Here is a 27,615-nt window from a genome sequence, read left to right as displayed (position 1 = left end):
TCAGCAGTCAATTGGTCAAAGATATGGGGAATCTACAATCGCCCCCACAAACTACAAAGCATAGTAGTAACCCCATGATTTTGGGAGAAGCACTTAAAAAGTTTTATTTCGTAAACGCCTTCACCTCCCTACCGGGCCGAGCATGGATTTCATTTGTCCGCTGCAGTCGTAACTGAATCGAATTCAAGATGTAATGATAAATTCGAAAAGTTTTTTTCCTTCTCCCCAGAGGTTTTTGGCTCTTTTGGAATAGTTACTGTATATAACTTAGGAGGCTTTGGTGTCGGATTTGATAATGACCAAGCTAGTGACAATGTTTTCGTGCCCTTTTTTTTTTTTTTTTTTTTTTTGGATTGACAGCATCAATGAGACGATAATGGAGCAAAAACTTTGTCTGAAATGACCCTAATGAGGAGAAGATGCTTTTTGGCTGATTCTATTATTCCAGCCAAGAGTTGAATGGTTCCCCCAACTCACCCACCAAAAAAGTTGATTTTAAATGAACTATGCAGAACAACACTGAAAAATAATCTGAATCGTGTTACTGGCCGTGGAAATGCAAGCACGACAGGCAGGAATAGACGCTTGGAAAGGTCAAGGCTCTGGTGGAGGGTCAAGCAAAATCTTTGTTTCCTTTCCAGATTTGTATAAGATAAACTATCTCTTACTTTGGCCAAAGGGGAGAAAAGTTTTCGTTTCTTTTGTAAGGGATAGCAGATCATTTCCCTTTTCCATGTTATATTCGATGTGATAATAAATGATCTTGGAACAGAGAATAGAACTTTTGCTAATTCTCTATTTAGTGCTACATGTAAAAGACGTATTGAATTGCTACCATACATACCATTTCTGCTGAAGCAACTTGGGAGAGGAAGGATGCTTGTAGGCTGAAGGTTTTCGAGAGAAAAAATACTTCCAAATGTTGAGTTAAATAAGATACTTTCTTTTCAGTGCCGTGAGGAGATCATTATGCCTCGCTCCATTTGCCTTTTTTTTTTTTTTTTTTTAAACGGCAACTTCTTTCAGATGCTCTTCCTCTCAATCCCCACTGTCTCTGACCACCGAATGACCGGCAATTATCCATCCCTAAGAAAACGTCTGGATCATCCAGTCATTTCTCTCCGTAGTAAGGTAAATTCAAAGTATTATTTTATATTTTTCTAGGGGTATATGAGTGTCGATGTTTGTTCCTCATGGTGTTTCTCCCACTGTAATGACAGGACTGAGAATCTTCCCAGGAGATAAGCTTTCTTTCCGAAAGAAAACTGAACATTGGATGCCTTATTTAACCGAATTAAACCTTGCCAGAAATTAAGCCCCCTTTCCCCTTCATCTCGCGCTCTCATAATTGATTGCTGCGACCAGAAAGATAGGAGAAAAATCTTCCTCCGAAGTGGGACATAGACGGCCCGGAGTTGTCTGTCCATTCCTTCTTCGGAGACTTTTAGGTGCAGGTGTTTGAGATAAGTCTAGAAGGTGTGGGAAGAACTGAGGAGCGCTCTGGAAAGTGTCTGCTCTTTCCCTTACTTGCCTTTACTGGGGTACCCCTTGAAATATACACTGCAGTTCAATTTTACAATACGAGTTGTTGCTGGAGAGTGATTTGGGGTGCTTAGTGGGGGGGGCACACATACAAGTACGCTCACACACTCCAACATACATACATACACAAGCAGCAGTCAAGTCCATCCAGTGTTCTCCTACCCTACCCCCACCTTACACGTACTCATTCTCATTCAAGGATGTATGGTGCATGGGACTGTCAGCATGGTGCAGAAAAGCATCTGGAACCTGTGGGTGGGTGGCAGGGAGCCCTGGGGATGCAGAAAGAGGGAGGTCTGGCAGGCTCAGATACCCTTAATAGTCCTCTAGTTCAGGCAGCTGAGAACTGAACCCCTTCCCTCCCTCGTTTCCTTTTCACTACTCCTGGTCTTTGGGGAACATCGAAGTGCAAGTCAGCCTGACACTTCCGCCGAGGGGGTTTATCTGCTGTCCTCGCCAGCTTTAGGTTTTCGACACCAAGGACACTTCCAAAGAAATTACGAAAAGGAAAGAAAAAAAAAAGGGGGGGGACGGTTGAGGCTTTAAGCCCTCAAAGCTCCATCAAGGTGAGGGAGGAAGGAAACGGGGAAGGGTAAAGAGGGGAGAGCGGCCTCGGTGCAAGGGACCATATGCAGGCTCCCTTCCCCTGGGGCCCACCCAGATTGCTACTCCTGCAGGTCTAAGCACCGATCGGGTGTCAGGCTGCGGGGCCTCCCCTTCTCACAGTGCAGAAATTGTTTTTTGTCTTGAAAATTACCACCCAAATAAATCATGAAAATTCCACCTGTCTCCAGGGATTCAGGGATTTCTCCCCTTCGCCTCTCAACTTTGGTCCTTTTGTCTCCAGCCTTTTTCCCACCCCAGCTCCGGCTCTGAGTTTTCTTGGAAAACACCATGCTTGTGTTCACGGCTTTATTTTTGAGCTCCAAGTGTGGCCTTGGGGGGCTGCTCTTCACCCCTCCAAACGCCCTCTCCCCCCATTTGGACTAACCCAGTTTGAGGAGACGTACAGTACGAGGAAAGATGAGGGGGTTGGTACACGGAGTGGAAGGCAGCGAAGTTCGGGGTATTAGATTTCAAATAGGGGTACACTGAGGATGAAGTTGGGAGGGAAATTAAGAGCCAATTTATCGGTCAGGGATGGGGAGAAAGAGTAGACACTTGCGTTAGGGTAAAGCGGAATTGTTCGACCCCGAGACTCAGCGGGCGGGCTAGCGGGTGGAAGAGCTGCAGCTCCCCCTGGAGGCCCAGACCCGGCACAGCATGCGGCTTGGCGCTTATTCCTGGCTCTCCGCTCCCGGACGCGAAACCACCAGCAAATGAGCTTCTTTTGGTTTGGCGTCCGCGAGTTCGCGGAGCAGTGTACACAGGCGCTCCGTGTATGCGCGTGTGCAGGGGTGTGCATTTTTGAAATACGGGTATTTTCATCCCCTCTCCCTGCCCTCTTTCCCCTTGCCCATCCCATCCCGGCTAGGTAGGAGCCCAAGGCTCGGATCTCCTTTTGAATGTGTCCCGCTTTTCAAACTCTCTCCGCAGCCGGAGACCCCTTGTCTACAAAGCTCTTGGACTAGCAGGTTTTCCCTTCCTCCACTGATTTCGTGGGCGAAAGAGGAGCCTTCACCTAGACTCTCTGGACGAACCCCAGGTGCCTTCAAACTATTCGAGCTCGTTCAGTGCGGAGCTCGGGAAGCCAAGTGGTAGTCGCAGTCCTGCGGAAGTCCGGCATCAACTGACACCTGCGCTGCAGGAACGAGAAGGTCACATTTAGAAAAGGACCAGACCAGCCCCTCCGCCTCGCAAAGCCCTTTCCTGGTCTCCACTTCAGTTGAGGACACAGCTGCATAAATGCAGGGTTAGCGCGCAGTTGCGGACGCCTAGGAGCCGATACTTAGAGCTAGTGTTCCGGCCTTGAACCGATCCAGGATGAGTACATGGTAAATGGAGACACTAGCTTCGCCTAGGCATTTGAGATAGAGAGTGATGATGGCTGGCTGCCTAAAGATTACTCCCTTTTGAGCTTCAGCTTTTCTTAGTGTTTTCCATCTCCTAGTTTAGGCCCTCATAGGAACAGGAGCTAAAATTCCCATCCCTCCAAACATTCCTCCAACCTCGGCCGCCCCAATCTTCCCTAATTCCTTAAAGAAATTCGTTTTTACCTCTTTCGAGTTCAGATCCATTTCTTCCGTGTTCAGTTTCTCTGGGATGGGTAAAGGGAATGTTTCGAAGATTTCTTACCCCTTCCTTCGCTCATCTCTCTTTTCATCACCTCGGCTTCTTCTTTCCTGCTTTCCTAAACCTCTTAACCCTAATTCTGTCTCTTTCTTATCTAGGAGGCTTCGCTGCAAGGAGCATAGGGAGATGATTGCTTCTGGAAGAACTGGTTGGGGAGTTCCTGGGGAAAAGATTAAGGTGTAAAGACCAGTCGGGGGGCCCTATGTGAGCATTAGCTTCCACGAGACAGTTTCTATCGTGAATTAGTGGGTTCTTTCACTGGAGGGGAAGGAGGGGCTCATCCTATGAAAAATAGGGAGGAGTGAGCCAGGTTTAAATTTTTCGGGGGATACTGAAGCCTGAGAAGCAGTAGAAGTCCAAAGTGACTTAAAAGCAACCTCCAGGTTAAGAACTTCGGCCATTGGGAGCAGCTGGAAATCGGCTGGAGGGAGCGTCCTGGTCAGCACACTCAGGGGCCTCCCTGTTTACTCGTGATAGAACTTCGGGGGGCTTGGCGGTCACCCAGGCCACTGCTTGTGTCCTCTTGGCTTGGGAGTAGCCTCGCGACCCCGGCACTGCGGGTCAGCAACGGTTGCAGCTGCCTGGCAGCGAATGAACGAACGAACGGCCCCCAAGGGTGGAGAGAGGTGACAAGTGGGCTGAGGGTGGGGTGCTGAGCTGAGGAGCAGCTCCTCGGACTTATTTCATCTGCTCTGCTCCCGGCAGCTCGTGTGAGGGTGTGGGGTGCGTGCATACATAGGCAGCAAGCCTCTGTCCTCAGATACACTCAGACACACATCAATACACCAACACACATGTGCACAGTTTGTACACACGTGCCCCCGCGCAAGCCCTGAGGAAAACTTTCTGGCTCTTAATCAAGTTCAAGAGGAGGAGAGCTGCCTCATATGTTCACCAAGAGAGAAACAGCTTCGATTTCATGGTGACTTCCTTCTTTTTCCTTTTTGGAGCCTGATTCTGTGAAGAGAAAAAAGCCCCAGATAGGGGAAAAAAGGAACAAAGACTTCAAGCTAACACAATTGGAAAAAGAAATGAGTGATTCTCCCTCTTTACATTTCCCCAGTAAACCGTGCCAGGAGTGGAGAGATACTTTCCCTATGCACACACACACACACACACACACACACACACACACACACACTCAGCCTTCCCTTAATAACTTTAAAACAATTGCACTAACCAAGATCTCTCAAATGAGGGAGGAAATAGTGCAAGAAAAGTTTTACTCAGCATCCTGTGAGTAAGGTTTTAGATTAGATGGAAGGGGAGGGGGACGGTTTATAAAGAAAAATATATAAATAAGACAATGTCTGCACTAGAAAAACATGTACATTGATAGAACACATAAGACAAAGCAGGACACTGTGCTAAGAGCACAAGCACAGTTCTTGGGGTATGATCACCTCATCATTAGTTCAGTGAGGTGTGTACTGCATACTGTACACATACATACTCCACCATCACAAACACCATCATCACCACTACAGCCTCTTACCTTATTTCCCCACCCCATCCCTTTCCAAACTGTAGTTAAATTTAGGTCTACCAATTCTTGGTGAATCCTCTTAAAAGCCCGTTCATCCTCTGATTTGCTCTTCCTTCCGTATGTGATCCTGGAAGCCTGCCTGAGTGTGAACACCCCCTCTCGCCTCCCAATCTCAAGCCAAATAATGTAACTCGGAGTTCTCCAAATAGGTCCTAGGGATTCTTCCTCTCTCTCTTACTTAATTCTTTTGACTGGCTACTGGTTGCTACTTCAGGTCCATTCGACCCTAATTCAGCTAAACTTCCATTCTGCCCCTCTCCTCCTTTTGCTACCCCCACCCCTTTCAACAACCTTCTTTACTCAACTCCTTTGGTACTGGGAGTGGTATTGGGGAGGGGGGGGGCGATGATGGTGTAAGGAAATGGGGAGGTAGAAGGATTCTCCCTCCGGCTAAAAGAGCGGTGTAAATCTCTCGCCTTCCTTCCCTCACAGTCTCCAGAGCCTCGTCTTGAAGAAACCTTTTGTCAGTTTGGAACAGCGGGATTTTGTTTTAAAATTATTTCAACTCTGGATTTGATTTAGCGAAATTGCCATGTTAGGAACTGATACTTCCCGCCTCTCCTCCTCTCTGTCTCTTCTCTCCTCAGATTCACTCATTTCACCCTAGTCCTATGGCTTTTGAGTTGCTTTATGTGGGCGTGGGAGTGGGTGTCCTTAGTAGGGACTGCCAGACCTTGCTAAACCGGCTTGAAAACGGCAACCTTTGGCTCTTCCGAGTGGAAGCCTCTTCCACTTTCAAGTCTTCAAGACTAGAGGAGTAGCTCGCTAAACTGGAGGTCTTGGGGTCCGTTAAGTAGCCGACCTTGGCTGTGGAGACTGCTGCTGCACTAAGCGGCCTCGGTTATTCCAGACTGGAATCATTGCCTTCGGGGCTCCAGGTGAGAAGTACAAGTTCCACTAATAGCTTCCCGCTCCCCCCAGCCCCCAACTTTAGTCGCTGCTCCCCTTAACCCTGCCCTGCCTTAAGGCTTCATTTCGCATCACGTTTCAATCCTTCAATTCGCATCTGTTGCCTAGAAAATAGGCACGAAAGAAAGTGTCTTCTTTAGCCCAGAGGCTAAAGCACTATCGGGATCTAATCGCTCCCATGAAAGGGATTTCAGCTTCCCTTTTACACGTGTTTTCGTTTAAAATCTTGGATCGAACTGGAAGTTGGAGGTTGGGGATTTGGGGGAAGAAGGTCTCTGGGGAGGAGGACGGAGGAGGTAATGTGTTCCCAATTCCTGTTGGATGTGCTCACCCTAGGGTCATTGGGACAATCGAGCTAGCTGGCTGTGAGGAATATGAAGCGTCTCCAATAGGCCGGCGGTTCTGAATTCCACATAGTAAACCCTTAATAAATGTTTATTCTTGCTAAGACATATTTGACACTGATGAGGAATGAAATGAGCATAACAACGACCACAATAATGTTAAAGGAAAACAAAAAAAGTCAGAACTCATGTCGACGAAATAATCATTATTGACTATGGGACTTTAGAGGTATCCTACTGTTGTAGGATGATATTTATTAAGCATTTACTATGTGCCAGACATATACTGTCGAATATAGCCAATGTATCAGATTTTTTTTTGCTTAACGGTTGTTTGTTATAAGTAAGGATTTTGGGGGCAGAGCTCAGCTACTGGAAAGTGACAACGATGGGTATTTTTTAAAAAGCATCAGCTGAACATTTTGAAATGTTTAATTTATTTGAAATAGAATTAATAATACACTCAATATAAGGAAAACCATTGAAGGTTGAGTGTTGTGCACTCCCCTAAATTCTTCAAAAGATTCATTTATTCTTTACTCAGAAACTTTTATTAAATGCAAAATCTACCATTTACATAGCCATTTAAAGTTTGTAAAGTGCTTTTTCATATGTTGTCTCCTTTGATCCTTATCACAACCCTGTGAGGTAGTTGCTGCTCTTATTCCCAGTTTACAGATGAAGAAACTGAGGATGAGATAGTTAACACAGTTGGGTCAGTTAACACAGCTAACTGGCTAGGACCATATTTGAACTCAGCTCTTCCTGACTCCAAATCCAACATCATATCCACTGCACCACCTATGTGCCTAAGCTTTGGAGGATATACAGTGTTTTAAAAATACCTGAATACTACTTTCATAGAATTAAGTCTAATAGGTGACTACTCTCTGCAAGTCAGCCAAGCTGAAGCTGCAAGGGTACCCTGAGGGAGTGAGTGGACCATCGATCTGTTTCCAGCCAGTACAGTATTTCCAGCCAGAAATTCAATTTTTCAGAAAAGTGAACTTTATTTTCAGAGGACTGTTTTTTTTTTTTTTTAATGGAGATGCTCAACATGTGTAACACCTAACAGACTCTGATTCTTTTTGAATAATGATTATACTTCTGAACAGACTGGCCAGGCCGGTGTAGTGGAATAGACACTGGATAGGGCTTCAAGAAAAGTAGCTTCTGCTCTTCACTACAGTTAACATGTGACTTTGGGCAAGCTGTTTCACTTCCCTGGGGCTTCTTGGGGTGTTGGTCAGAATGATCTCTAAGGTCTCTTCCAGTTCTAGCACTTTATGATCCGTAATTCAAATATTTATCTTTCTAGTACAGATAATTAATTTGACATAGTAAGTAGAATTAAAGTTAGCCTGTGGATTATTTAAAAGATAGACTCTAACATTTAGTGCCACAGTTTTCAGTGGGGAAAAATATACTCCCTGTTCATCTATGAACATTCTACAGAAGATGAATACTCTATCTCTGCACCTAATCCTAATATGTGAGTCTCTAAAAATGTCATTCATTTACTTAACAAATATATATAGATTGCCATATGTATGTGTATAGATATAGATACAGATATATATGTACATGTTGTTCTTGAATCTTGGCAAAAATATTGGAATGGCTTACCATTTCCTTCTCCAGCATATTTTACAGATGTGGGGTTAAGTGACTTGTCCAGGGTCACAAAATTATAAAGTGTCTGTGACCAGATTTGAACTCAGGAAAATCAGTCTGCCTGGTATACCACCTAGCTAAACTAGGTAACTAGTAACTGTTAGTATTATTTTAATATCTTTCGAAGGAAACTCTTGCTTTTGAAAGATATTACTTTCTAGCTTTGTAGGCGATCCAGAGTTCTCATTGTATAAAAAATGGGTACAAAAAGACTCTGAAGCTTGACCTAATGCTTCTAGTATAATTTAACAGATCAGAACAGGAAGATCTGGGCTCAAATGCCTGGTCAGATGCTATCTGTGTGAACCTAACAGATCATTTAATCTTGCTGAACCTCAGTTTCATATGTAAAACTCTCTAATCTTGTAGGCAATCCAGAATTCTCATTGCTATAAAAAATGGGTACAAGAAGACTCTGAAGCTTGACCTAATGCTTCTAATATAATTTAACAGATCAGAACAGGAAGATCTGGGCTCAAATGCCTGGTCAGATGCTATTTGTGTGAACCTAAGCAGATCATTGAATCTTGCTGAACCTCAGTTTCATATGTGAAAAAATGGGAATAAGAGTACCCACCATTTAAGAATCAAATTTAGATAGTACCTTTATACTCCTTTATGAACCTTCAAGCATTATACAAATGTGTTGTTGTATCTTCTCTTCTGCCTTAAAAATTATTTTGCATATTTTTGTAATTACTTATTTTCATATATATACATTTATATTATCTCCTCTTACAAGAATATAAGTTCCTTGAAGGTAGAAGATGTCTCATTTTTGTTTCCCTAATGTCTACAGTACAGTGTCTGTTAAATAGTTGGTATTTAATAGATGTTTGATGAATGTGGGTTAATAATAATACTAAAGAAAACCTAACCTTCTTTAAATTCCAAGTGGATTTGCACTTAATGGCAATTCTTTAGTTATTGAAGTCTCGACTTATTTTTTTTTTTTTAAGAAACAAAGTTTTTTCAAGTAGAGGAGAGAAAAATGGTGTTTGAGCCAGTTCATTTATTGGAAAGTAAATGCCAGAACAGAGCTTACATTTTCACTTTCTGTTTGGAATATGCTACTATCGTAACAACATTTTACATAAATTCTCCTATGAAGCCAAGTGATAATTTGCAGATGAGTCTCATTGCCTGATGACCTGTAGTATTAGTGCCATAATGAGATTATCCCTCACTCAACCCAGTTCTCATTTTTGGCTGTAGGAAGCAAGGGTGGGGTGGAGGGAAAGAGGGAGGGAGAAGAAATAGAAGGGAAGAGGGATGCCCCTTGGAGTTAGGGGGAAAAGACATTTCTCCTGGCATTCTGTCAGAGGAGAAAGAGCCAAGGGAGTGAGTGGAAGATAACAGGATTTAATCAGTCTGAAATAAAGGACCTTAAAGGTCTTTCCTGCTTGGTTTATGACAATTCTTTCTAGAATTTAAGGTCAGAGGATTAGATTCAGGGGCATGCTGGAGTCAGCTCCTACCAGCTCCTCAGAATCCACAAATCCTACAAATCAAGGCTTGATTTATGTTTTGTTGATTCCCAATCTTAAGAAAGTGATAAAGAAAATGTTACTAATGCAGATTAAACCTAACAACCCAACTAATGTTTTTTTGAGATCTGGTTGTTAAATATTCACCAGCATATCCTTGATTAGACTGCATCATTTCACAAAGAATCAGTGATATTGAGGAGACCTCATGGTCTATATTTTCTCTGCACAGAGGAGACCTCTCTCTGTTCTCCTGTTATTGATCTAGCAGATATGTCAAAAGATGGCTCAATTACTTTCAGCCATGTTCCCCATCTTACTGCATTTTTCAGTCATGTCTGACTCTTCATGACCCCATCTTGAGTTTTCTTGGTAGAGATATTGGAGTGCATTGCCAAGGTCACACAGCTAGTCTTAGACTAGTCTCCTTGAACTAAGGAGATGAGTCTTTCTGATTCCAGGCCTGGAATTCTATCCATTGTGCTACCTACCTGATCCTTCTTGTAGCTTACACATACAAATAAACACGCACGTCCCTAAAAAGTGTCTGTTGGGCAAGTTAGACTATTACCATAAAGCAATCTGGGAAAACTACTTAATTTATAGTAAGCATTATATAAGCATTTATAATAAGGTTAATAAGATGGTAGGCTCTGTTCCTTTTGCTCCTTAGAAAAGTTTAAAAAGTGCAGGTAACGGTTCTACAGGACCAACAGAGAAATCTCTGGATGTCTAATGTCCAGGAGTGATCAAGGATACATAATTAAGGGATGTAGTATTATGGCATCTATATATATATATATATTATGTCACTATTGAGCAGACTGTGTAGTTACAATATCCTATTTTCTAATCTTTATTTAGTGGATTCTTGATGTCAAATAGAGTTGGTGAGGAGGGAATTGGGCAGGGAGGAAATTAGGCTCAGTGACAAACTTTTTTCCCCTGAGGCAATTGGGGTTAAGTGACTTGCTCAGGGTCACACAGCCAAGAAGTATTAAAAGTCTGAGGCCAAATTTGAACTCAGTCCTCCCTTCAGGGCTAGTGTACTATGGACTACAGCAACTAGCTGTCCCATGACAAACTTTTAATTATGTGATGGGCCTCATTTGCAACTTTGATAAACTAAATGACTCGTACAAGTATTTATATGGTAGAAGATATACAGTACCCCTCATTTCTCAGACCTCTTCTCTTTTTTTCTCTTCCCCCTTCCTCTCCCTTCTTCTCTTCTCTTCCCACCTTTCCTCTCTTCTCTCCTCCTTTTTTCTACTCTCTTTTTCTCTTTCCTCTTCTTTTCTCTCCTGTCCTTTCCTCTTCTCTTCTATGCTTTCCCTTCCACTTTCTTCTCTTCTTTCTTTTTTCTTTTTTGATGGGGGTTAGGGAGGAGAGGGAAAAGTTGAAGCATTGTTTCCATTGTCATTGTCTGCTGAAAAGTAGGGAACTTGTGTTGTGCATTAGATTTCATTGTACTCAGTAAAAAAAGAAAACTTCTTTCCTCTCCTGTTTTATAAGAATCAGGGAAAGGCATACAATGATCCTGTAATGCAAGGATGTTGTAACAGCCAATTACTCTCCCAAGTGTTTACTTTGGGTGTTACTCTCTCACAAAGATGATGAATGGTGTCCATATGTCAGTTACTCAGTTAATATTCACGAGAGGATTGTAGCTGATGGAGGAAGCTTCAGGGTGGGCAGTGCCTCTACTCACAGGGGTTGAGTTCCTGTAGGTTTTAAGTGGCCCCATTGCAGTTCTCTGTGGGAGTTAAGTATCTCCTGGGGTGGCAGGATTGGGAAGGGCTTGGAACCTGGCTGCTAATAGAAAGGGAACTATTTTTAAAATAAAGGGATAATGGAACCCTTTGCTTCTGGGAAAAATGGGTTCTTCCAGGAAAGCAGTGGGAAATCCTCTCTTCCACCCTCTATTCTCATTTTCCATGAAGTTATCTTCCTTAGTGACTACTGTTTTTGCAGCTTCCTTATATAGTGTCTGAAAAAGGCTAAGGCAGTGTTTTATTATAAAGAGAAAAGTGGGAGTGGAAACATGTTCATGAGAGTCCCCACTTAGGGGTTCTCTTGTATTTACCCTCCCCCAAGCTTAACTAGTTGTCTGCCATACTGCCTTTTCTGATGTTATTGTTCCATAGTTGCATGAGGAGAAGTGGAGGGAAGTAGAAGATACATGGTCAATTTCTTTTCTTTTCTTTTTTTTTTATTCTTTAAATAACTTTTATTGACAGAACCCATGCCAGGGTAATTTTTTTTGCAGCATTATCCCTTGCATTCACTTCTGTTCCGATTTTCCCCCTCCTTCCCTCCACCTCCTCCCCCGGATGGCAAGCAGTCCTTTACATGTTAAATAGGTTACAGTATATCCTAGATACAATATATGTGTGCAGAACTGAACAGTTTTCTTGTTGCACAGGGAGAATTGGATTCAGATATAAATAACCCAGGAAGAAAAACAAAAATGCAAGCAGTTTATATTCATTTCCCAGTGGTTCTTTCTTTGGGTGTAGCTGCTTCTGTCCATCCTTGATCAATTGAAACTGAATTAGCTCTCTTTATCGAAGAGATCCACTTCCATCAGAATACATCCTCAAACAGTATCGTTGTTGAGGTATATAATGATCTCCTGGTTCTGCTCATTTCATTTAGCATCAGTTCATATAAGTCTCTCCAAGCCTCTCTGTATTCATCCTGCTGGTCATTCCTTACAGAACAATAATATTCCATAACATTCATATACCACAATTTACTCGACCATTCTCCAATTGATGGGCATCCATTCATTTTCTAGCTTCTAGCCACTACAAACAGGGCTGCCACAAACATTGGTCAATTTCAATGATATATGAAGAAAAAGGGAAAAGAGAAGGAAAAAAAGAAGGCATGGTTCAATAAAAGATCCTGCACTTATAGGGGAAAGGAATAAGCATATATTAAGTGCCTACTATGTGCTAAGAACTTTATAAATGTTATTTCATTTAATCTTGGGAAGTAAGCATTCTTATGATTTCCATTTTACAATTGAGGCAGAGATTAAATGACTTGTCCAGGACCATATAGCTAGTTAATATCTGAGACTGGATTTGAACTTCCATATTTTTTACTCAAAGTCCAGCTCTCTATTTCCTTCATCATCTAGCTGTGTAGTCTTAGTTGTAAAGAAATATAGTTTCTAAGTTTTTATAGAATGGGTGACCTTGGTAAAGTCATTTTACCTTTATAAGCCTTCATTTCTTTCTTTCTTAATTGGGATTAAGTGACTTACCTGGGATCAAACAGCTAGAACATGTTAAGTGTCTGAGGCCAGATTTGAATTCAGGTCCTCCTGACTTCAGGGCTGGTGCTCTATCCACTATGCCACTTAGCTGCCCCTAAAACCTTCATTTCTTTAACTGTAAAACAGGGATAATAATCCCTACCCTTACTACTCATTATTTTAAGAATCAATGTTTTTTCCAGCATAGGATGTTTCTCCACTTGATCAATATGACAATTCCCCTAGGACTTATTGGAGTGGCATTTGGCGGCAAATTATGGCTAACAAATTCATCATACTGCAGTTAATTTGGTGATGAATCTTTTTAAACTTTACTAGGCCAGTTTCCCAGATGACAAAAATATCAGTTCATTTCAGTGTAGTAGGATGACCAGAGGTGATGTTCTATTGTCATAGCCTTTGAGAACCAGATCACTATAAATTGTCAGGGTAAAAATTCAGTGCAAGAAAATTTAGATTTAGATCTTGAAAAGACCTTGGAACACATCTAATCAAATCCTCCCATTTGACCAATGAGGAAACAGAAGTCCAGAGCAGGGGGGAAATAACTTGGTCAAGGTCTCATGACCATTGGGCTCAGTTGGACTTCTATCTCATGTCTTCTAACTCTAAATCCAGTATTCTTTCTTGCTGTCTACTTGCTATGGCCCCACTTTCCCTTCTTTCATTTTTAAAGTCCCTTGGAAACTTGGACTCTACTGGATCTCTTTACTCTGAGAGGTGAGCTTTGGGCCTCATCTAGCTAGGGTCTTGTCCTGCATGCAACCTCCTGCTACCTATTTATTATGACTTTTTTTTACTAGAACCTTTCCCTCCCTATTCCCTTTTCCTTCATTTTCCACCCCCTCCCCCTTATTTGTTGTCTTTCTTCATCTTAACAAAAGCTCTGTGAATGCAGTACTATCTAGATTGCTTGTATTTATATCTCTAGCACATAGGACAGTGCTTGATACATAAATGCTTAATAAATGTGCTCTCTCTCTCTCTCTCTCTCTCTGGTTTTTCTCTGCTTTTCTGTCTCTGTCTCTCTGTGTATGTCTGAATCTGTCTCTCTTTATCTCTGTATCTCTGTGTCTATCTGTCTTTTCTTTGTCTGTCAGTCTTTCTCTCTCCTTCTCTCTCTCTCTGTCTCTTCCTCTTTCTCTTTCTCTCATCTCTCTCCTTTCCTCCCTCCCTGACATTCTGTCTTATATCTATGTATCTATATTTCTGCCTATGTCTTTAATTCTCTCTTGCACCTTCCTTTGAGTTTGATCAATGGATAGGGCCTGGAACTGAAGTCAGGAAGACCTGAAGTCAAATCTGATGTTAGATAATTACTAGTTATATGACACTGAGCAAGTCCTTCTGAAATGGAGAGTTAGAGTGGAAATATGTTGAAAAGTAGAAAACTGTATGGAAAAAGGTTTCCATTTTGTCTTTACAGATTGATTGTATATTACTTTCTGCTCTCATTCTATATTCTGTCCAAACCAGCTTGATTGCTTATTTGGGAGGGTACCAATGGGAGAGTAAAGGCTACTAGATTTAGAATCAGAGGACAAAAGTTCAAATTCTGATAGCCATTTTCTACCTTTAACTTTAGCGAAGTTACAAGTTTTCTAAACCTAATTTTCTTCATCTGAGGAGGTTGAATATGCTGCCTATCAGACCCCTTTTCAACCTCATTGATGACCATATCAGCTTTGTATGCAACATGCCATTTCCTGCTTCTTTGTCTTTGCAAACAAGAGACTGCTCTCTATTTCTGACAAGTTCTTCCTTTTCATTTCTCACTCTTGGTTTTAGCTCTCTCAGAGCTCTACTCAAATGCTGCTTTCTTCAAAAGGTCTTTTCTAATTCTCCCACATGTTAGTATTCTGGACCCCCCTGCCTTCAAGTTGCTGTGTATTTATTTTGCAAATATCTTGCATTTACTAGCATATATTTTTCCATATGTTGGGTCCACCCAATGGAATGTAAGCTATTTTAAAGGAGAGGGAGTGTCTCACTTTCCTACTATATGCATTTGCATATAGAGCAGTGGACATAGTGCCAGTCATAAAGTGAGCATTGCATAAATGCTTATTGGTTGATTGGTTAATGAATTTCCTAGGAAATCATTAGTAAATTCATCATCATATTTATGTGATTCAATCCCTATGCTCTAGAGGGAGTTTAATTCGTCTCTATTAAGTTAAAGGATATTTTTCTCTCACCTGTATGTCAAATTGAAGTCTCCTTGCTCTAAATCTATGATGCTAGCAGAGTTCTGGCAACATGTCTTCCTCAGGATGTAAAAGCCCATCTTTCCAACTCATTCTCTCCAACTCTCACCAAGGCCAGGTCCCCTAAAGTAGTCCATTGTAGCATGCTACTGAAAAGTGATAACTCATGAGGAGAGTCATTCTTTTCTGGATGACAAAGACACAGACTGTACATTCATACCAACCCAGGCTGGTTCTGCTGCCTAGGAGATCAGGGGCCCATGGTTCCTGTTATAGGTTTGTTTCCTAAAGGAGCTCTTGTATATTCTTCCATGTAACTTAATTCCTTTGGCTCTCCATCCTGTGAAAAATGAAAAGAACATATAGTCCAAACAATTAAAAGGAAACAAACCACACATCATCCAAGTCTTCTCTCCAAATAGTAAATGTGCAGAACTCTTACAGATTTTATACACATCTGTAAGTTATGATTTGTTTATACCAGCTCTTATGATATTTTAAAAAATCAGATATTGTTTTTCAATATGTATACACTATCATTTCCTTTTATCAACCCCCCATAGTTCCTCTTCTCAGAGTACAATTACATGTGTAAATATGAATGTATTCCATCTATATACATCAGTTAAGTTTTGTAGTAAAAATGATCACAGTGCATCAAATGAAATAACATAAATCAAGCACTTTTAAAGGGCTAGTTTATTTTTTTAAATGGACCTGCTTCTTCCCAATGTGCCAACACTTAGGCTCCCAGCATGTGAAATCTTGAAATGTATTTACAGGCAGCCTAACCCAGTCCTTTTATTGGTAAAGGAAAGGGGAGAAATGGAAGTCTAGGGAAGTTAAATGAGTGCAGCCTAGTTAATGACAGAGCTAGATTAGAACTTGTCTCCTAAGTATTTATCCAACACTATCTATTACAGCACACTGCTTGATATAATCATATTAGTTTCAGAATACTGCTTCAGAACAGAACTGCTAATTAAGTGGAAAAAATAGTATCTTACAACTCAAGGGGACCTTCATGGGGGAGGTTGAGTCCTGTCTCTTCCACCCAATGATTCCAATAAACTGGCATCAAGAAGGCCTGTATTCAAATCCAGCTTCAGATACTAGCTGTGGAAGCCTGAGAAAGCTTCTTCCTGCCTCAGTTATCTCAACTGTAAATGGAAACACTTCTTTCCCAGAGTTGTTGTGAAGATCAGATGAGATATTTATAAAATGCTTAGAATATTGGAACACTGAGGTTCAGTCTTTTTCATTCATATCTGACTCTTGGTGATCCTATTTAGGATTTTCTTGGCAAAGATGCAGGAGTGATTTGCTGTTTCCTTCTCCAACTTATTTTACAGATGAGAAAAACTAAGGCAAACAAGGTTAAGTGATTTCCCCAGGATCACATGGCTAGCAAGTATCTGAAGTTAACTTTGAACTCAGGAAGATGAGCCTAGAAGTCTAAACTCTATATCCACATTACCACCTAACTGTCCTATCTGGCATATAGTAAATTCTTAAAAAATTTTGTTCCCTTTCCCCTCTTTACAAAAACTGCCATCATGGCACCAGGATAATTATTACTCATTTCTAACTTTGTAAAAAATTGATTGCTGATTTCTCTTCTCATTTGTGATTTAAATTTTTTATTTTAAAATTCAGTTTTATTTAATTTTCATTTCCTAATTTGGCTGCCCCTAGATAGAACTTCAAACAAAAGAGACACTGAACTTCTACTTTCAGGGTCAGATTAGTTCCTTAGAATGGGATAAAACTTTAAAGAGCAGAACTTTCAGGTGAAATTTCCAGAGGTTGGAATTTAACATTTAAATCCAAATTACAGTAAATTGTTTATCTGAAGTCCATTTAGTCCTTACTATGATCAATACCCATGTGTTCCTCAAATATTTCTCAGCATTGAAATTATAGATATTAATCAATAAACCATCAATTTATCAATAAGAATTTATTATGTGCTTACTCTGTGTCAAGCTCTCTGTGTTAAGTGCTGTAGATACAAAAAAAAAAAAAAAAAATGGCCCAGTCTCTTAAGAAAGTTCCTTAAGGAATTTGCATTCTACTGGGACTTTTGCTCTCTGTTTATGACATATTCCATCATGCCTACTGTCTTCAATTTATTTTTTCTTGTTCTTTTTATCATCCCCCCCCCCAATAAAATCAAATGCAAGATACTAGAAGCAGCATGATATAGCAGAACAGCCTTATCCATCACAACTGTTGCTGTGTCTATCAATTCATTTGCTTTTGTGTTTCTCTCACACTTTCTTAGACAATCAGCAAACATTTATTAAATACCACTAAGTGCCAGGTGCTGTGATTGGTGCTGGCAGTAGGACTACAATAAGTAAAACCTGAAAAAAGTTTGCATTCTCATATTTCTTTTCTTTTCTACCAAAATGTAAGGAAGACTTCCTCTGCCTAATTTTCTCCAGAAGTGGGAAAAAGAATGGGAGAAGTGAAATTTGGTTAGCAACAAAAGCAAAAAAAACTGAAGACCTGATAAAAGCACCTAAAGAATTAACTTTTTTTAATTGTTTTTTTCCCAGTCAATTAGACTCAAACTTTCCCCCCTCCTCTTCTACCTTGCGCCATTCCTGTCAACATTGAGAAAAAAACAAAACCATTGCTGCAAATATGTATAGTCAATCAAAACAAATTTCTATACTACTCAAATCAAAAGAAAAATCTGAGTCTTTCATCTTTCTATAAGGACTTGGATAGCATGTTTCATCATCTGGAATCCTGGCTGATCCTTATGACAATTGAAAATCTTAAGTTTTTCAAAGTTATTTGACTTTATACTATTGTTGTTTTTGTATACCTGTGTTCTTTTGATCCTGCTTACTTCAATCTCAATTAGTTCATAAAAGTCTTTCTAAGTTTCTCAGAAATCATCTTCTTTATTAATAGTATCCCATAGTATTCACTTTTATAACAATTCCCTAATTGATAGGTACTCTTTCTGTTCCAATCCTTTTGTCTCAAAAAGAGCTATCAGGATTTTTACATTCCCAAAGTTTGTTTTTTGTTCAGAACGGATCCCTCTCTATTTAGTTCACTCTTAGCCTTTTTTCCTTTCCTTCCAATATCTGTATTGAGTGAAAAGTATTTCTGTACCCACCTCTATATGTGTGCATTTTTTTTCTTATTTAACCAGTTCAGATGGGAATGAGGTTCAAATGTCTCCTACTCCCCCTTACCTCTTCTTCTTTGTCTGTATAGACTTCTACTTGGACTCTCCAATTACGTGAGATAATTTCCCCTTACCTTTTTTCCCCCATTTCCTTTCCCTCACTGTATTTCTTTCCTCCTTCCTTTCCAGTCATCCTTTAAGATCATCAAGAAATAACAGAACCACTCCCAAGACTTCTGTCTCTCTCCATGACCCCTAATGATGATAGCATTTGAGGGGACAGGACATAATGGATTATTTTCCCATATTAGGGTACGAGTAGTTCATCCTCGTCTAATCTTTTATGATTATTCATATTTATCTTCCTTGATTTCCTGTGTCTGGATGTCCTCTTTCACTAAAAGTCTGTTTTTCTCCTGCTTGGTTGGGCATTATTTTTTGTTGAAAATCCGTATCATTTGCCTTCTGAAATACTATTCCAGGCTCTCCACAACTTTATAGTGGTGGTGGTTAATTTTTATGTGATTCTGACTATGATTTCTTTTTAAAATTCATTTATTCTTTCTTTGTATTTTTTTTCTTTCTGCCCTTTTTATGTGGTTTGTGATTTTTTTTTTCTTCAAACTGGAAGCTCTGGTTTTTGATTATTATGTTTTTTGGAGTTTTCATTTGGGAGTTTCTTTCAGGAGGACTGGTACAGTCTATTTCCATTTTGTTTCCATTTTGTCCATTGGTTCTAAGAGGTCTGTTCAGTTTTTTAAAAAATGATTTCTTGAAATATGATGTCTAAATTTTTTTCTAAAGTTCTACAAGTTCAGAGTGACAGAATTATAGGCTTCTTTTTGTTCTGATATTCTTGCCTTAGTTATTCTTCTACAGGTTTCAAACCAGACTAGAAGTTGCAACTGAGATCCTGTTTTACTTGTAATCTGAGCCACACAGCTACTGATTGCTTCTGAATTTGCTCCTGAGTACATATATAGGGCTTGAGAATATAGACTACCAAAAAAAATTAACTGAGAATATATACTACCTTGGAATACCCTGGAGACACATGTCGTCTCTTTAGTCTGCCTTGGATCTATGATCTACATCTGGATGGTGAACAACAAAGCTGCCAATTGGCCCCTATTCCCAAACTTTGCGTCACTGCCTTCCACTCCCATCGTGGGTCCAGGATCTCCTCTCACGGGAATATTAAAGTTGGATCTGCTTTTAATCTCTGAGTTCTAGAGTGTTCCATACTATAATCACCAAACCCTATTCCAGAGTCCACACACATCTCTATCTCTTTATGTAGACCTGGGCAGAAAAAAAAAAATGATTCATAGTGACTTTTTCTTGGATTTCTCATCAGAATTTATTTTGGTGTGTTTTCTAATCTGTTTAGAATAATGTTTTTTCATCAAAAGATTAGGGAGAACTCAATATACTTCTTCCTGCTACTCCAGCATCTTGGTTCTGCATCTTAAATAGTAAATCTTCAATTGCCCTTATCATATCTTTGTAGAAATAGTGCTGATAATCCTCTGAAAAATGTCTATAGAATTCCCACTGAGGACTGAATAGCTAAGTATACCTTTGTACATAGCTGAGCACTATATTTAACACCTACTAACCATGTTACCCTGTACAAATTATTTAATCCCATTCAGTCTTAGGTTTCACATCTATAAAATGTAGATAATAATGGAACCTACCTCACAGGATTGGTTTAGGGATCAAATTAGATAATATAGGGTCTCCAAAAAGTTTTAGGGTAATTTAAAGTCATACTGTACTAAGACTTTTGTAATATTCTTAATATGTAAAGGATTGTGTTAACCTTAAAATGCCATATAAAAGGTGCTGCTACTACTACTACTACTACTATTATTATTATTTTTATTTAGATAATTTACATTTCCCCCTTGTTTTATTAATAAAATATACGCCAAAAAAGGGAGAAATAGCAATGCACAATTTGCTTTTTCATAAAGGATTATAGATACTATGAACTATGTGCTTGCATCCCTGCTGTCTGTTATTTCCTAGCCTATTATTCTATTTCTTTGATTATTGTTTCATTCAAATATTTGTTCCAATATCCTCTCTTTTGCCAGATTCAGAGATTTCCAGACAAAATCCTGTCCAGGGACCCTTGCTGGCTAGCAGAACCTTCTCTGATCCCTTCCATGCTTTCTCCAAGGACAAAGCCTTGACTTGGCTTTCTTTGAACATCCCTTCTCTCTCTTTAGCAAGGAAAGTCCAAAGGGAAAGGTTGGGAGGCACTCAGAGATCTAATCAACAACAGAAAAATGGATTGAGCAGAAGCCCAGTGGGACCCAAATGTAGGTTAGGAATCTGATCTGGGTGTTAAGAAAGAAAGTACAGACATGTGCCCATCAGTTCCATTCTTCTTGACTAGATTTGTTCCTCTAGGCATTATCTGGCCATATTCTCCCTACCATGAAATTCAAATTCCACTTGGGCAATCTGGCTTTTTCATTCTCTGGCAGTAGGTGAGCATGGAGGCCACTGTCTCAGACAATTAAGCTTTAAAGTTAATTCTCAAGTAAACAAGGCAAATCCACACCCCTTCAGTTAAGGGATTTTTTGGTTTTGGGTTTTTTTTTTTGTTTTTTGTTTTGGCTTTTTGAACTGCAAAGGCCATCCATCAGCTAAAGTGGGCCATCTAGAAACTTGGGTATTGCTTTGTCCTTTTTAAATGGAAAATTTTGTAAAGTCAGAAACAACTGAATCCACATAAGGGTCTTAACCCCACAGTTCCATCTAAATCTCTAAGAAGACAGAGGATCATTGTTCCACTTGTAATCACATAAGTAGTGGTTTCCTTCTGAGCTGGAGTGATAAAGGACTGTAATCTTTTCAATTCAGATGTGCCACAGAAATGCTGGGATTAGTTGGTGAACTATGATATTTAGTAACTTACTCCTGCACTGAGCTAGGAAAGTAAATATCAGAATTGTACAAATTATAATTATAACTGGGGGAAAAAAGGTGAAGTTGCAGCTCAAAGCATGGAGTTCAGTGGCTTAGGAGCCCAGTAAGAATTTCTAGCTGTGACCTCACAAGGTGCTGTCAATAGTCCAAGGTAAGTGGGGTGGTAGAGAAGGAGCCATGTGGTAGTTTCCTTATTCTTTAACCAGAGAGATAAATAGGTATGAGAAACCAGGAATAAGGAAAGCTTAGGGGCATGTGAAAACATGGCCAATTCCCCTAAGCTAAATTTTGTATCAGCCCAAAAGATCGCTTGGCACATATAACAAGTACTCTTAAATATTATTTTATTTTAAATTTATGGAATAAAACAAGCATTTTCATAACATAGCATAATAAAAAAGATGTTTGCATATGAAACTGCAAATCTATTCTGTCTAGCTTGTTATTCTTTTTAAATATAACAAAGTTATCATGTAAATTTTTTCCCTTCTCATCCCTCAGATGGCTACCATTAAACTCAGATAGGTATATATGTAAAATTATTCTACACATACTTCGATCATTTCTTTCTCTGAATACAGATAGAATCTTTCTTCATATGTCCTTTGAAATTAATTTGTGTATTTATAACACTCAAAATAACTTATTCTTTTAAAATTGTTCTTAAAATACTATTGTTACACCAAGTACTTTTAAATAGTGAGCATTATTATAGAAATCTAAGTTGTGCAAAGGGCTTCATTATGTGTTATCTAATTTGATCCTCACAACAACCCTGTGAAGTAGGCACTTGTTATTATCCCCACTTTATCCTTGAAAAGACTAAGACTGAAAGAACTGCATTACTAATAATAGACAAGTATAAGAATTTATATTGTACATAATATAAGACACATTATACTAATATATAATAATTATAAAAACATTTTATAAATATAAAATATAATTATAGCCAGAATAATCCATTACTAAGTATTTGAAGCAGATTTGTATTCGTCTTTCTGAGTCCAACTAGCACAGTTTCCCTAAACCATTTTTTTTGTTGTTGTTGTTGTTAAATTGTTTTCAACTTTTCAGGACCTCTTTTGGAGTTTTTTTGTGCAAAGACCTGCTATTTCCTTCTCCTCATTTTACAGATGAGGAAATTGAGGCAAACAGGGTTAATGACTTGCCCAAAGTCACACAGCCAGTAAATGCTGGAGGCTGGATTTAAACTCAGGTTTTTCTGACTCCAGGCTTGATATTCCATACACTGAGTCACCTAACTGCCCTAAATCAAATTATGCTTGGAAGGAAGTAAAAATATGCTGTCATTTTTTTTATTATTACTCAATGCCTAAATAAGTATTTGTTGCTTTGTTTTATTAGGATTAGTTATCATAATTAGAATATTTATAGCTATATACTATTTTCACTTTTTAATTTGTTTTTTTTTTATTTCTCATGATTTTTTCCTTTTGTTTTGATTCTTCTTTCACAGCAATACTAATATGGAAATATGTTTAAAGTGACTGTGCAGGCATAAACTATATGAATTACTTGTTGTCTTAGGGAGGGGAAAGGCAAAGGAGGGAGGAAAAAAACTTGGAACTCAAAATCTTACAAAAATGAATGTTGAAAACTCATCATTACATATAATTGGAAAAAATACTAGTAAGTACAAAAAAAAGAATATTTATAGCTAGAATGATAATGAATATTAGAGACCATTTAGTCCAGGGGTTCTTAACTTTTTTTTTCTTCATGGATCCTTTTGTTAGTCTAGGGAAGCCTATTATCCCATCCTCAGGAGAATATTTTAAAATGTACAAAATAAAAATAAATTAAAATACAAAGAAAACCAAGTATATTGAAATTCAGTCGTGTGTGTGTGTGTGTGTGTGTGTGTGTGTGTGTGTGTGTGTGTGAAGTTGTGGATCCCCTAGGTAAAGTACTTCAGTCTAATTCAACTCCCTCATATTATGGATGAGAAAATGATCTAAGAGTTCCACAGCCCTGAATCAAAAACTATTCTCCACTATGCAATGCTGTCTTTCTATAGAATTTTAAAGCTATAAAGGAACTTAGACGTAATCATAACACTACTACAGAAGATGATACTGAGGTTCCAGAAAAAGGAGAAATTTGTCTAAAGTTAGATAGATGATTAGTGGAAGAAATGTCACTAGAATTTAGTTTCCTGACTCCCCATATATTTTACACTGTTCAATATCAAACTAGGAATAGTAAAAGGGTACAGTTCAAACTAATTACATTTATGGGGCTACTACTATCTGTCAGGTACTATACTAAGTATTGAGGATACAAAGACAAACATGAAACAGTCCCTCCCCTCAAGGAATTTTATAAGTGATTCACAAATTTTAAAGAACTCTATAAATAAACTAGTCTTTGTTATCATCACCATGATCGGTATTTGCATTCTGTCAAAGGCTGGTGAAGGCAGAAGTGATCCCCAACTCACAGGTCTTTATTATCTCTCTATATAGGCAAAAGCACTTTGAGCAGCATAAAGTTGATGTAAGTCCTAGAATTCGTATTATTTCAATACTTGAAGGATCTTTGATTTCACTGTTATGGCTATTCCCTTTACAAATCCAGGTAGTGATACTGTTGTTCCTGCTGTGTAGTATCAAATTCTTTGTAACACTGTTTAGGATTTTTCTTGGCAGAGATATTGGAGTGGTTTGCCATTTTCTTCTCCAGCTCATTTTTACAAGTGGGGAAACCAAGGCAAACAGGGTTAAGTAACTTGCCTAAGATTATATAGCCAGTAAGTATCTGAGGCAGATTTGTACACAGGAAGATGGATCTTCCCAATTCCCAGCCCATGAGTCTATCCAGTCTGTCCCCTAGCTATCCCCATGAAGACTACTAGTGATGGGCAACTTTCTGAGTCAATCCACCCTATTATTGGATAATTCTACTTTTTAGGGGTTTTTTTCATTTCTGATAGGAAACACCACGAACTTTCTTCCTAGGGCATTTGATATATAGAAATTCTTTCATTAAAAGACATTGGGTAGGGAGGAGTAGTGGGGAGAAGATCTATATAGTAGAAGCTCTTCCTCTGCCTGTGTGTTAAAACTATTCTTTTTTCCTTCCTTTCACCTACCATTGTGGAAGTAAATCCATTTTGTTAGGTTTGCTAATAGCTTGTTGTAAATTTAATACATAGTTGAAAAAATTTATAAAAAAAGTAAAGTTTAATGGTCTAAAGAAGAGAAAAGAAATGATATTACTTTCTTGAGTTGAAGGATTATGGGTATGGAACATAGACTCATTTGATTTTGGGGAGAGATATATTTGGGGGAAAAGATGATATAAAAAGAAAGGATATCAATACAAAATTTTCAGAATGCTAGAAAAGAAAGTTTATTGGCCCATTAATCGAATCTGCTATCACTCTACAATCCCAGTAGAAAACCACTATCAGGATAACAATGATTCATGGTTCATTTTAAGGCAGTAGACAATTTTTGCATTCCAAGACTAAAAAATCTTTATGACAACACTGGTAGACTTAAGGTATGGACATTGTTGAGGAACATAAAAGACAGGAAGAAGAATGTAGAAGGAAGGATGGAAAATCAAGAAAGGGGAAGTTTTTGCCCTTGGAGAATCTCTGTAGAAAACATGGAACTCAAATGCCAATAGGTGACCCACCAAAGGATCTCTATGCCATAGTTTGCCTTGTCCTGCCTTAGTAAAAGATTCAAGAATCAAGAAAATTCTCTTCCACTCATAGTGTGTTCCCTGCCTCTGGATGTTCTTCAAGAGAGTTCTGGTGGCTATTCCATGGATCCATCTCTGATTCAGTTACTTTTAATTTTGATGAAGATCTATAGAAAGATAGATGATAGATGCATAGACCAATAGAGAAAAATAGATGATAAATTTATAGATAGATATATCAACAAAGGTAGATATTTGGCAAGAAAGATAGATGATAGACAGAAAAAGACAGACCAAAAGAGAAAAGTAGATAGAAGAAAGATAGAAAGAAAGACAGCCATCAGACAGATGGACCACCAGATACTAAGCTAAGCAGCTGGGGATTTACATACAAGAAAGTAAGACAATCTATCTTCAAGAAACTTGCCTTCTAAAGGTAAAAAACAACATATAAAGGGGAAGAAGAAAAGCTACTAAGGATTGCCCAGTGACTAATGGTAGCCGAGGCCTGGTTAAAATAAAGCTAAAATGTCACCTATCAGAACTCAGAATCCCAGGGTCAGAGTTCAAGGTTCCCGTGGAAGCAGAATAAGAATCAACACAGAATCAATCCATAAATATTTTTAATCCCTCACTATGTGTCAGACGTTCACTGGAGATACAAATGCAAAAAAAAAAATTCTTGCCTCAAGGAGGTTAGATTTATTCAAGGGACACAACATATTCATGTATAAATTAGAGATAGCTAAGATTGTGCCAAAGAAATGGAGGAAAAGAGTAACTTTGCCCCTTTTTCTAAGAGAAAGCACTGTTCCTGGGTGGGGGGGTTGTTGAATAGGGGTGTTGAGACAATTGGTCTATAGATAATCCAAATTTAAAAAGTATAATATCCATATTTGGGTAGAGGGGATAATCCAAATTAAAATAGTGTAATATCCATTCTTGGGTAGAGGGGATACTGAATTGTTTCCAAATCAGGACTTGCACATTAACAGACATCTGGTGCAGCAACAGGCTAATAAATTACTTTTCTTGTCAGCAAGTAGGTATTTATTTTGCATTTAATGATTCACCTCTCCACCCCCCATTCCTACCCCCCAACAATCCTCAGGAACTTCTAGAAGAGAGATAAAAGCAGCTGCAAATGTGATCTAGGAATAAACAGCAAGCTTGGGCTCACGCAGCAACCCATGTTCCAGCTGCTTTCCACTTAGCTCTTATCAGCATTCTTTGTAATCAAGCACATTCTGAAGTCAAAGGCATCCTTCCAACAGCTCTCATCCTTCTGCATGTCCCTTGAAATATTGCAGAAGTTCTGCTTTGTATCAAAATAGTAGTCACGGTCACCAAGGCTATTAATTTCCTTCTCATCCCCCTTTCTTTCTGCAGGCCCCTCTTTGGCCTCTAGCTTCCCTGTACTGGTTCCCAAGATGACAAATCCCGATAACCATGACATTGGGCCAGGACAGAGTCTGACACAGCAAAGCTGAGCCAAGGTTAGCCATTGATTTATGTGGTGCATTCTCTTCTAGGCGCAAACAGGCCTTTGTGAGCCTCTTACCTTTCATCCTTGCCTCCTCCAAACTAGTTGAATTTCTATCTTATTGTTGCAGCTGCAATTTCCTTGAAATCAGGCTGGAGTTTTCCAGTTGGGGTAACTCCATCTTCTTGAGTTGATTCAAAGATTAAACACTCAGAGTACTTTGGAGATTGCATTCTCAGCAAGTAGTGAGCACCACACAGCCCAAAGAATGGTCATTGAGCCAACAACAATACAAACTGAAGATGTAGAGATTATACTGAAAAAACTTTGAAAAATAGAGATTTCAAAAAGGTTCAACTTTTCAACAGGCAAACTGTGCTGGTCTGCAATGGCTACAATTTAAAAGAGGAGGAGGAGGTGTGAAAGCCAGCATAATTATAGCAGATAGAGAACCCTGGGTTCAAATTCTCCTGACACATACAGACAAGTTACTAAGCTTTTCAGGCAACTCTTTAAGGAAGAGTTTTAAAGTGCTCATCTGTTTTAGTAGAAGGAAGTTCCTATTATAGGAGTTCCCCATCAATTAACAAGTATTTATTACATTCTTATACCAATGAAATCACAAACCTGTACTCCTTCCTTTTTCTTTAGTATCTGGATTTCTCCATGGACATGAGTTCAATTCCCAGCTCTGCCATCTTGGGAATATTATTTAATTTCCTTATGCCTTAGTTTTCTCATACATAAAATTATGCTATAGGATTTCTAGATCTAAGGCTATGCTTCTATGATTCATCACTTATTATATGTACCAATGTACAGATCATGTTACTAGACTATCTTACAAGAACAAACTGTCTTCTATACAAATTACTAATGTCTTAACAAGAATGAAAGTTTCTTCTCAAGTTAGGATTCTTTCTCACACACTCTGATTTCATAATTTTTTTTATCAGAATGAAAAACAATCACTATTACTGAAAATCCTTCTCCCTCCCCACCCTCCAATCAGATTATTTTTGCCTGAGAAGGGATGTATAGTCTGTCTCATTTCAGACAGAGATTTTCTGGAATTTTCTGATGGCAGATCACAAAATTCCAGAGATAGGTACTAAAACTGATGGGCTAAACTGAACTGA

General features: G+C 39.0%; 1 long non-coding RNA gene across 1 annotated transcript; it reads right to left on the bottom strand.

Annotated features, from left to right (window-relative positions):
• Positions 1–2,440: 2,440 nt before the first annotated feature.
• On the bottom strand, positions 2,441–4,714 carry LOC127544327 (uncharacterized). Its single transcript, XR_007949423.1, has 2 exons — positions 3,699–4,714; positions 2,441–3,283 (listed from the first exon to the last, which is right to left on the bottom strand). It is a non-coding gene; the product is annotated as an uncharacterized LOC127544327 (long non-coding RNA).
• Between the last annotated feature and the right edge of the window lie 22,901 nt (positions 4,715–27,615).

The sequence above is a fragment of the Antechinus flavipes genome, chromosome 1, assembly GCF_016432865.1.
Source record: "Antechinus flavipes isolate AdamAnt ecotype Samford, QLD, Australia chromosome 1, AdamAnt_v2, whole genome shotgun sequence".
In the NCBI taxonomy this organism is placed as follows: domain Eukaryota; kingdom Metazoa; phylum Chordata; class Mammalia; order Dasyuromorphia; family Dasyuridae; genus Antechinus; species Antechinus flavipes.
The sequence above is the reverse complement of the archived record's forward strand: the minus strand, read 5'-3'. Positions and strand labels throughout refer to the sequence as shown.